The 10,404-nt window shown below is 40.7% G+C and overlaps 1 pseudogene across 1 annotated transcript; it reads right to left on the bottom strand.

The window, feature by feature from the left end:
- Nucleotides 1-9,519: 9,519 nt before the first annotated feature.
- Nucleotides 9,520-10,068, bottom strand: LOC306655959 (small nuclear ribonucleoprotein Sm D1-like; annotated as a pseudogene). The gene has a single exon. The product of its transcript is annotated as a small nuclear ribonucleoprotein Sm D1-like (transcript).
- Nucleotides 10,069-10,404: the final 336 nt, after the last annotated feature.

Here is a 10,404-nt window from a genome sequence, read left to right as displayed (position 1 = left end):
ACTTGAAAAACATTGTAGTATAACTAGTGTTTAATTTAGGCCTTCTCCATTTTGCTTATACCAATTAAATGGATGTTTTCAGGCCATGAAAAGAAATTCGAAAGAATTACCACATTTCCAGAATACTAGAGAACCAGTGCTCTGGAGATCATATTCTAAAAGTTGGCTCAGGCAAATTTCAATATGCAAATGTATGCTTTAAAATTAAGCTTCATTAAAATGCACTTACCAGTTTAAGTGGAGGCTGATTCTGTAACCACATTTGGAATTTAAATTCCTACTACTTTCAAACAAATGCTATGTAAACATGAAAATTAAGTAATCAAATGATTCTTTGCCCTCCATCTACAACATTTTTCACTTGAAACTATTGATATACTTCAAAATACAAATCTTGAAAATATCTCAGTAATGAAACGGAGTCAGTCACTCAGCTTTAGGAATACTCTTCAACCCAGTTGAAAGCAGACAGCCCTAACTTCATGAAGATCACAAGCACAGGAAAATCTTACAGAGGCCCTGGGCAGCCCAGCCTGAAACTCTGCCCAGGACTAAGCTGCTCTCTACATTCTCTTGCCCTTGCCTGACAACCTCAAGAGCTTGGTTTCAATCCTCAAAGTTGGCCTCCACTCCTCTTTGCCCTGAGGTCCTTATCCAAGTCTGGCTTCAAAAGGGTCTATAGTTTCCCCAGCACCCACTGCTGTAATTTGGGGAAAGGGCACCGTGATAAAAGCACAGAATGCAGGGACCAGTAGCAGTCCCCCATCATGTTTAACAACAGTCCAGAGGTAAATAGGAGAGGGAAGAGTCAGTAGACATTTTACAGAGAGGAAAATCACAGTTAGAGAACCTGTGAAATCTGCCTGATTCACACAGCTTGAAGAGAAGAGCCCTGCCCAGCCACTGCTTGGTACAAATGACTTCCCCCCTTTCTGCAACCATGTGGTCCTAAACTGCTCCACTTAGTGATTCAGAGTTAGGATTTTAGGTCTGATAGTCATAATTGGAGTCACAGACCTATCACCTTCAAGCTATGTGACCTTAGATGGAGCACTTTAACCTCACTGGCTTCGTTTATCCACATCAAATCTCTATGAAGGGGCTGAGGTTGTAGCTGAGTGGTAGAGTGCTTGCATAGCATGTGTGAGGCACTGGGTTTGATCCTCAGCACCACATAAAATAAATAAATAAACCGGCTCATTCAAGATGGCGGCCTAGAGGGTGGCTGCATTTCATGTTGCTCCAGGACTCAGGATTCAAAAGAGGAGATATTGAGACACTTGGGACCAACTCAAAGCAGCTGGTTGACTCTCACCCATTGGGAAGGCGTCCCAGATGGGACAGTGGTCCCGGAACGCAGGGAACTTTGTGAAGTAGAGCTGCCGGCGAGACACCCCTCCCCCCGCTGGAGCAGTGAACTCGGACAACTGGGAGCGCAGTAGAGAGGCCGCTTGGCTCAGCGCTGGGACTCGGAGCAACCACTGGGGCTCCGGCGGCTGCCCAAGGGAGGAGTGGCGAGGAGAGCTGTGTGGACTCAGAACACCGGGGCCTGCCCAGAGGAGGAGGAGGAGGAGCGTGGCCGCTTGGATTCGGAGTGACTGCACCAGAGCTACAGGCGGTTGCCAGAGGAGAAGCGGCGCGGTGAGCTGTTTGGACTCAGACCGCTTCTGAAACCCGGGGCCTGCCCGGAGGAGTAGGAGGAGGAGGAGGAGGAGCGCGGCGGGTCGTTTGGACTTGCAGTGACTGCATTAGCGCTCCAGGCGGCTGCTCAGAGGAGAAGGCAAGTGGTGAGCTGTTTGGACTTAAAGCGACCGCTCCTGAACACAGGGGGGCTGCCTGGAGGAGAAGCGTGGTGGGTTGCTTGGTCCTGAGTGGCCGCACCAGAGCTCCGGGCGGTTGCCCAGAGGACGCGTGCAGCGGGTCACGTGGATTCAGAGCCACTCAGAGCGACCTCTCCTGAACACCCGGGGGGTTATCTGGAGAAGGAGGAGGAACGGGGAGGGTCACTTCGACTCGGAGTGATTGATTGCCCAGGGCTATGGGTGGTTGGTGGGAGGAGGAGGCACAAAGTGAGTTTCTTGGACTCCTAGTGACCGCACCGGAATACTGGGCGGCTGTCTGGAGGAAGAGGCCTGTGGCGGGTCTCTGGGACTCAGAGCGATTGTTCGGGGCCCCAGGTGGCTGCTCAGAGGAGGGGCCACACAGCCAGGCAATTAGGTGCAGAGCAGGGTCCCAGGATCTAGGAGGCTTCTGGGTGGAAGAGCCGCACAGAGACAGGCTTAGGGCGGAGCGAAGGTTCCAGGCCTGTGGGCAAATTCTCTGAGGAGGGGCAACCTAAGGAGATTCATCTGCGAAGGGTGAGGCTCCCAGGCCCAGGAGGTAGGGCCGGGCCCCTGGGAACTTTGCAGAGGAAGGCAGCCCAGCCCAGGCGGTAGCTGTAAATTGAGGGGAACCTCTAGGAGGGAACTGACCAGCGAGACCTCCCCACCGGGTGAGTCTTCCCTGCCGGGTGAGGTTTCCCCACAAGGACGGTAAAACCAGAGACTCAGGCCCAAACAGGCCTTGCCTCAGCCCGCAGCCTAGGTCCCCTTTGGATGACCATTGGTTAACAAGTGGAGGCACCTCTGCCCACTAGCAGGGATTATACCCCACCTGAAGGCCACCACTCCTAGAGAGGTAGCTTCCTTGTGGAGCACCGCATTATCAACTTCCTCCATGACTTCAGCCTACTGAAGGCTAAGGGGGGATATATATAGAAATCTTCAGGGACATTGTAAGTCAATAGAGGAAATCTGCAATATCTCAGCGGTCCACTGATACCTGAACAATATGAGAAAACAAGGAAAGAAAATGCTGCAAACAAATCTAGATGTTACATCAATAAAACCCAATGACAGCATGGCAGAAGAAATGACAGAAAAGGAGTTCAGAATGTACATAATTAAAATGATCAGAGAAGCAAACGATGAGATGAAAGAGCAAATGCAAGCATTGAATGATCGCACCAATCGACAGTTAAAAGAGCAAATACAGGAAGCAAAAGATCATTTCAATAAAGAGTTAGAGATATTGAAAAAAAAACCAAACAGAAATCCTTGACATGAAGGAAACAATAAACCAAATTAAGAACTCCATAGAAAGCATATCCAATAGGATAGAACACCTGAGGAAGACAGAACCTCAGACATTGAAGACAAAATATTTAACCTTGAAAATAAAGTTGAACAAACAGAGAAGATGGTAAGAAATCATGAACAGAATCTACAAGAACTATGGGATATCATGAAAAGGCCAAATTTAAGAATTATTGGGATTGAGGAAGGCCTAGAGAAACAAACCAAAGGAATGAACAATTTATTCAATGAAATAATATCAGAAAATTTCCCAAATCTGAAGAATGAAATGGAAAATCAAGTTCAAGAGGCTTATAGGACTCCAAATACACAAAATTACAATAGACCCACACCAAGGCACATTATAATGAAAATACCGAACATACAAAATAAAGACAGAATTTTAAAGGCTGTGAGAGAAAAGAACCAAATTACATTCAGGGGAAAACCAATACGGATATCAGCAGACTTTTCAATCCAGACCCTAAAAGCTAGAAGGGCCTGGAACAACATTTTTCAAGCCCTGAAAGAAAATGGATGCCAACCAAGAATCTTATACCCTGCTGGGTATAAGACCAAACTTACCTTCAAATTTGACGATGAAATAAAATCCTTCCATGATAAACAAAAGCTAAAAGAATTTACAAAAAAGAAAGCCAGCATTACAGAACATTCTCAGCAAAATATTCCATGAGGAAGAGATGAAAAACAAACAAGCAAATCAGCAAAGGGAGGAATTATCCTAAAGGAATTGTCAAATAAAGGAGGAAACAAGTTGTGTCAAACAAATAAATAAATAAAATTTAAAAAATGAACCAAATGACCGGGAAACCAAATCATATCTCTATAATAACCCTGAATGTTAATGGCCTAAATTCATCAATCAAAAGACATATACTGGCAGATTGGATTAAAAAGAAAGATCCAACAATATGTTGCCTGCAAGAGACTCACCTCATAGAAAAAGATACCCATAGACTAAAGGTGAAAGGATGGGGAAAAACATACCATGCACATGGACTCAGCAAAAAAGCTGGAGTATCCATCCTCATTTCTGATAATGTGGACTTCAAGCCAAAGTTAGTCAGAAGGGATAAAGAAGGTCATTTCATACTGCTTAAGGGAAGCATAAATCAGCAAGATATAACAATCATAAACACCTATGCCCCAAACAGTGGCTTATCCTTGTATGTCAAACAAATCCTTCTCAATTTCAGAAACCAAATAGACCATAACACAATAATACTAGGTGATTTTAACACACCTCTCTCACCACTGGACAGATCTTCCAGACAAAAATTGAACAAAGAAACCATAGATCTCAATAACACAATCAATAATTTAGACTTAACGGACATTTATAGAATATACCATCCAACCAAGAGCGAATACACTTTCTTCTCAGCAGCACATGGATCCTTCTCTAAAATAGACCATATATTATGCCACAAAGCTAATGTTAGCAAATACAAGAAGATAGAGATACTACCATGTATTCTATCAGATCATAATGGATTGAAGTTAGAAATAAATGAAAGAGTAAAACACAGAAACTATTCCAACACCTGGAGATTAAACAATATGCTATTATATGATGAATGGATAACAGAAGATATTAGGAAGGAAATTAAAAAATTCTTAGAGGTAAATGAGAACAAAGAAACATCATATCAAAATCTCTGGGACACTATGAAAGCAGTACTTAGAGGGAAATTTATTTCATGGAGCGCATTTAATAAAAGAAGTAAAACTCAACAAATAAACGACCTAACACTACAGCTCAAAGCCCTAGAAAAAGAAGAAGAGACCAACACCAAAAGTAGTAGAAGACAGGAAATAGTTAAACTCAGAGCTGAAATCAATGAAATTGAAACAAAAGAAACAATACAAAAAATTGACAAAATAAATAGTTGGTTCTTCGAAAAAATAAACAAAATTGATAAACCTTTAGCCACACTAACAAAGAGAAGACGAGAGACAACCCAAATCACTAAAATTCGTAGTGAACAAGGAAATATCACAACAGACAGGATTGAAATACAAAAATAATTAGAAGCTATTTTGAAAATCTATACTCCAACAAAATAGAAAATTTCGAAGACATCAACAGGTTTCTAGAGACATATGAATTGCCTAAACTGAACGAGGAGGACATACACAATTTAAATAGACCAATTTCAAGTACTGAAATAGAAGAAGTCATCAAAAGCCTACCAACAAAGAAAAGTCCGGGACCAGATGGGTTCTCAGCCGAGTTCTACAAAACCTTTAAAGAAGAGCTCATTCCAATACTTCTCAAAGTATTCCATAAAATAGAAGAGGAGGGAACCCTCCCAAACTCATTCTATGAAGCCAATATCACACTGATACCTAAACCAGACAGAGACGCATCAAGGAAAGAAAATTTCAGACCAATATCCTTAATGAACATCGACGCAAAAATTCTCAACAAAATTTTAGCAAATCTCATACAAAAACATATTAAAAAGATAGTGCACCATGATCAAGTGGGTTTCATCCCAGGGATGCAAGGTTGGTTCAACATCAGGAAATCAATAAATGTAATTCACCATATCAATAGACTTAAAGTCAAGAATCACATGATTATTTCAATAGATGCAGAAAAAGCATTTGATAAAATACAGCACCCCTTCATGCTCAAAGCACTAGAAAAAATCGGGATAGTGGGAACATTCCTTAACATTGTAAAGGCCATTTATGCTAAGCCCACGGCTAATATCATTCTAAATGGTGAAAAACTGAAAGCATTCCCCCTAAAAACTGGAACAAGACAGGGATGCCCTCTTTCACCACTTCTATTCAACATCGTTCTTGAGACTCTGGCCAGAGCAATTAGACAAACCAAAGAGATTAAAGGGATACGAATTGGGAAAGAGGAACTCAAACTATCCCTGTTCGCTGATGACATGATTATATATTTAGAGGAACCTGGAAATTCCACCAGAAAACTCTTAGAACTCATAAGTGAATTCAGTAAAGTAGCAGGTTACAAGATCAATGCCCATAAATCCAACGCATTTTTATACATAAGTGATGAATCTTCAGAAAGAGAAATTAGGAAAACTACCCCATTCACAATAGCCTCGAAAAAAATAAAATACTTGGGAATCAATCTCACAAAAGAGGTGAAAGACCTCTACAATGAGAACTATACAACACTAAAGAAAGAAATTAAAGAACACCTTAGAAGATGGAAAGATCTTCCATGTTCTTGGATAGGAAGAATTAATATTGTCAAAATGGCCATACTACCTAAAGTGCTATACAAATTCAATGCAATTCCAATTAAAATCCCAATTGTGTACCTTACAGAAATAGAGCAAGCAATTATGAAATTCATCTGGAAGAATAAGAAACCCAGAATAGCTAAAGCAATCCTTAGCAGGAAGAGTGAAACAGGGGGTATTGCAATACCAGATCTTCAACTCTACTACAAAGCAATAGTAACAAAAACGGCATGGTATTGGTACCAAAATAGAAAGGTAGATCAATGGTACAGAATAGAGGACACAGACACAAACCCAAATAAATACAATTTTCTCATACTAGACAAAGGTGCCAAAAATATGCAATGGAGAAAAGATAGCCTCTTCAACAAGTGGTGCTGGGAGAATTGGAAATCCATATGCAACAGAATGAAACTAAACCTATATCTCTCACCATGCACGAAACTAAACTCCAAATGGATTAAGGACCTCGGAATCAGACCAGAGACCCTGCAGATTATAGAAGAAAAAGTAGATCCAAATCTTCACCTTGTTGGTCTAGGATCAGACTTCCTTAACAGGACTCCCATAGCACAAGAAATAAAAGCTAGAATCAACCACTGGGATAGATTCAAACTAAAAAGCTTTCTCTCAGCAAAGGAAACTATCAGCAATGCGAAGAAAGAGCCTACAGAGTGGGAGAATATCTTTGCCAATCATACTTCAGACAGAGCACTAATCTCCAGAATGTATAAAGAACTCAAAAAACTCTACTCCAAGAATTCAAATAATCCAGTCGACAAATGGGCTAAGGAAATGAATAGACACTTCACAGAAGAAGATCTACAAGCAATCAACAAACATATGGAAAAATGTTCAACATCTCTAGTAATAAGAGAAATGCAAATCAAAACCACCCTAAGATTCCATCTCACCCCAATTAGAATGGCGATTATCAAGAATACGAGCAACAACAGGTGTTGGCGAGGATGTGGGGAGAAAGGTACACTCATACATTGCTGGTGGGGCTGCAAATTAGTGCAGCCACTCTGGAAAGCAGTGTGGAGATTCCTTAGAAAACTTGGAATGGACTCTCCATTTGACCCAGCTATCCCACTCCTTGGCCTATACCCAAAGGCCTTAAAATCAGCATACTACAGAGATACAGCCACATCAATGTTCATAGCTGCTCAATTCACAATAGCCAGACTGTGGAACCAACCTAGATGCCCTTCAATTGATGAGTGGATAAAGAAACTGTGGTGTATATATATATACAATGGAATATTACTCAGCCATAAAGAATGATAAAATTATGGCATTTGCAGGCAAATGGATGAAATTGGAGAATATCATGCTAAGTGAGATAAGCCAATCTCAAAAAGCCAAAGGACGAATGATATCGCTAATAAGTGGAGGATGACACATAATGGGGGGGAGGGAAGGGTTAGTGTTAGGGTTAGAGTTAGGGTTAGGGAGGGGGGCAAGTATGGAGGAAGGAAGTACTGTATAGAGGGTAAAGAGGGGTGGGAGGGGTGGGGGGAAGGGAAAAATAACAGAATGAATCAAACAACATTACTCTATGTAAATTGATGATTACACAAATGGTATGCCTTTACGCCATGTACAAACAGAGAAACAACATGTATCCCATTTGTTTACAATAAAAAATAAATAAATAAATAAATAAATAAATAAATAAATGGCATTTAAAAAAATCTCTGTGAAGGGTAACTATTATTGTCCTTCTTTCTCAGATGCTAATGTCCAATATAAGCCACTCTTCTCAAACTTTCCTTTGCCTAAGGATCATCTGTGGGAACATGTTGAATGCAGATTTCTCCTGCCCTGCCTCAGGAACTCTGAGAATGATCCAGGAAGCACTATTTAAATGTTTTAATAAGAGACGTAGAGATTGTGGTGCCAACAGCAATCAAGTGTTTCTATCCTTCGTTTTTACTCCTTTAAAATAAAAAGAGTCCACTATACCTATATGTACCTTTGTTTCTTTCAGGAAAACTCTGGTTCTAAGCACTTGAGCTCCTTCTCCTGAAACAGAGCCCACTCCACATCTATTTTCCAGCCGGTGGCTCTCAAATATTTTTTACCCTAACCACAAAAAGAAATAGTGGTTAGGATTTCGACATATGCACACTTGGGGGAGGGAAGACATAATGTTTAAAAAATAGCAGTTACTTTAAAAATTAAATATATACAGGCTGGGGATGTGGCTCAGTAGTAGAGAGCTTGCCTAGTATATTTGAGGCCCTGGGTTTGATATCTAAAACTGCAAAAAAACAAATGAACAACAACAACAACAAAATCAAAGAACCTACCCTATGACCCATATATCCTAGAGACATAAAGATTTGTGTTAACACAAGAGTATATATGCAAATATTTATAGCAGCTTTATTCATCATAACCAAAACCTGGGAACAGTCCAGATGACATCCAATGGGTGAGTGATTAAACACACGGTGGCACCTACCGTGGAACACTATTCAGCAACACAAGCGACAAACTAGGGTGCAAAGGCGCACACCTGTAATCCCAGATATTCAAGAGGCCAAGACAGCAGGATCTCAAGTTCAAGCCCAGCCTAAGCAACTTAGTGAGGCCCTGTCTCAAAAAAGGGAGAGGGGGACAAACTATTAATACAATACTCCAGATGAATCTTCAGAAAATTATGCTAGATTTTAAAAATCCCCAAAGTTTTCATATAATATTACTCCATTTATATAATTTTACTGAAGTGATAAATTATAGGAATAGAAAGTAGATTAAGTGTCTGCCAGGGCTTAAGGAGGTGACGGTGGGAAGTTGGTGGATGTGGTTATAAAAAGGCAACATGAAAGATTCTTATGTAGTAAAAATATTCTACAGAAATCAGACATTATTACCCCATGTGCATATATGATTACATGACCTGTGTAACTCTACATCATGTACAACCAAACAAATGAGAAATTATACTCCATTATGTATGATGTGTCAAAATACAGCCTACCATCATGTAGAACTAATTAGAACAAATAAAAAAATTCAACAGAAATGTTCATATCCATGTCAATATCCTAATTGATTTGGACTATAACTTCACAGGATGCTATCACTGGAGGACACTGTGTAAAGGATACAAAGGATCACTTTTTTTTTTTCTGTCCCACACTTATGTTTATTAAAATCTGACAAACAAACAAAACCTGTACAAAAACTATCCCAAGTTATTTATCACTTTCAAACAGTAATCATGAGACACATTATCGCCTAGGACCCCCTATTCCTCTTCCATGGCTGCGTCCTCCTCCTCTCCCTTGGCCTCGGCCTCTTCCTGCAACAGCTTCCCTTTTCTTAGATTTCACCTTAGGTTCCACATCCACAAGTAGTGTATCCAGAGGTAAGCTGTCTGATAGAATAAAGAATCGGATATTATTTCCCCCGAATACTCAATGTTTCTAGTTGTACAGGTTCTCTGTTCTTCAGGGTCATTTTCACAGCTTTAAGATGTGTATTCATGCTGACATCTACATCTGTAATTGTTCCATGGATCTGTGTTTCATTCTTCAATTCAATAGTTATAGTTTCATGACTCAATTTCATCAAAAATCTCACGAGCTTCATCCTAGCGGCGCCGCTACCCTTTTGGTCCGATAGCTCACAATATCACACAACCGAAGACCCTCCAACTAAGAGTTATGAATGGCGGGAAACGCCTACTCTGGATGTTCTGGACGTAAAGAGCGCTTTATTTCCTTTTACAACTGTATGAGAATCTATGATCATATCAAAATTAAAAGCTTTAATTATAAAGTTGTTGGGGTTTTTTGGTGGTTGTTTTTGGTTGTTTTTTTATTTGTTTGTTTGTTTTGTTTTGTTTTTTTGTACCAGGGATTGAACCTAGGGGGGCTTAACCACCAAGCCACATCCCCAATTCTTTTTTATATTTTACTAGAGACAGGTCTTGCTGAGTTACATAAGGCCCAGCTCAGTTGCTGAGGCTGGCTTTGAACTCTTGATCCTCCCAAGTTGCTGGGATTCCAGGGATGCACCACCGCAACAGG

This window comes from Sciurus vulgaris, assembly GCF_902686455.1.
Source record: "Sciurus vulgaris genome assembly, chromosome: 3".
Classification (NCBI taxonomy): Eukaryota; Metazoa; Chordata; class Mammalia; order Rodentia; family Sciuridae; genus Sciurus; species Sciurus vulgaris.
Note: the sequence above shows the minus strand (reverse complement) of the source record. Positions and strands in the feature narration are given on the sequence as shown.